The following is a 1,613-nucleotide window of genomic DNA, read 5'->3' on the forward strand; positions in this document are numbered from 1 at the left end:
ACGAAAGAAAAATATAGACCATTCATATTTGTGTGTGTGTATGTTTGTGTTTCTAGAATGGCATACTAAACAGTGGCTAACTTGCATTTGTTTGTGTTTGTATTTTACTTGATTACACTTTACTGGAGATAGTGATCTATAAGTCAAATAGAAAATGTAGTCGTTGGCCCATGTCATGCAGGACAAAAGCCTCCTGTTTTTCCTCTGTAAGAGTTTACTTTGGCTGCACAGCAGCCTAAAGTATTGGGCTTCAGGCAGGGAACTATGTTCCATATTTTTTTACAACTTTTTTCCTTCTTTCCCACGTTGTGTTTGCTAAGGCATAAAGCCTGGCCGATTTTCCCGGTTGGGTGTTTTCCACAGCACTAGGAGAATCTCACATCAGCGTGAAAGGATTTTGTATTCCTGTGTTTTGTAAGGGCAACAAAGTGTCTTTTGTTATTATTATGTAAAACATGAAGTGAATTCTGTGAATCATGCCTCTTTGAGCTGAATGGAAGGAACCCCAGTGAATCACTTGGNAAGTCCGGAGGGGCTTCCTGCCATAGCCATCACACAGCCAGTGAGTGGCCGGACTCGACCCACTGTACCTCCTGTCACCGGTGTAACGTGCCTTCCGTTTTGCGGAGGTGACAGGCAGAGGCAGGAAACTGAGGCGGCGACCCTGGGAGGGGAGGTGGTGAGATTTCGCAGGAAGGAGTGACTGATCAGCAAGCTGGAAGCAGTAAGGGAAAAAGACAGGAGAAAAGAGGCGGGGCGGACGAGGAAGAGGCCCGAACCAGACATGCGCTGTTCGCAGAGAAATTCACACTGCGGTGATGCCACGTTTCTGCGGGCTGTCTGGTGGGCGCCAAAGTGACCTCGAACAAACCAGACTGTTTCCTGATCCTGAAGGGGTCAGGGTTCAGGAGGGCAATGATGTTAGAGTAGCTGGCAGCTTTTCATGCTCCAGGGGTTTAGGGTAACACGCCCCTAGTAGTATTACACGGGGAAGAAAGAACATGATGCTGGCCCTTTAAATCTTCAGAAAAGCCTCCTCCCCCAAATGGCCTAAGAGCATAGACTCTGGAGGTAGAACGAGGTGTTTGTTCGTTTGTTTGGGTTTTTTTTTGTTTTTTTTTTAATTTTTTTTAATGTTTTTTATTTATTTCTAAGAGAGAGAGAGAGACAGCGTGAGCAGGGGAGGGTCAGAGAGAGAGGGAGTCACAGACTCTGAAACAGGCTCCAGGCTCTGAGCTGGCAGTCAGCACAGAGCCCGACGCGGGGCTCGAACCCACGAACCGCGAGATCATGACCTAAGCGAAAGTCGGACGCTTAACCGACTAAGCCACCCAGGCGCCCCTTTTTTTTTAAATATAATTTATTGTCACATTGGTTTCCCTACAACACCCAGTTTGATTTACATTCTGGCTTCACCCTTCCCTGGCTTTGTGACTCTGGGTGATTTGCTTGACCTCTCTGTGCCTGGGTTTCCTGACCTGTAAAATGGAGGCAGCGGTATCCCCCTCATAAAGCTGTGGGCAGGCGAACATGCATTCTTATGTGCGAAACGCCTGCCTCCGTGTTAAGTGCTGGGTGAGTGTGGTTGGCACTTCTTATCACGTACTGGCTGG

At 47.7% G+C, this 1,613-nt stretch overlaps 1 protein-coding gene across 2 annotated transcripts in view; it reads left to right on the forward strand.

The window, feature by feature from the left end:
• The window catches only part of ARHGEF6 (Rac/Cdc42 guanine nucleotide exchange factor 6), a 111,529-nt gene that overhangs the window by 69,765 nt on the left and 40,151 nt on the right, over positions 1-1,613 (forward strand). The gene's annotated exons all lie outside the window — the stretch shown is intronic.

This window comes from Crocuta crocuta, unplaced genomic scaffold, assembly GCF_008692635.1.
Source record: "Crocuta crocuta isolate KB4526 unplaced genomic scaffold, BGI_CrCroc_1.0 scaffold241, whole genome shotgun sequence".
In the NCBI taxonomy this organism is placed as follows: Eukaryota; Metazoa; Chordata; class Mammalia; order Carnivora; family Hyaenidae; genus Crocuta; species Crocuta crocuta.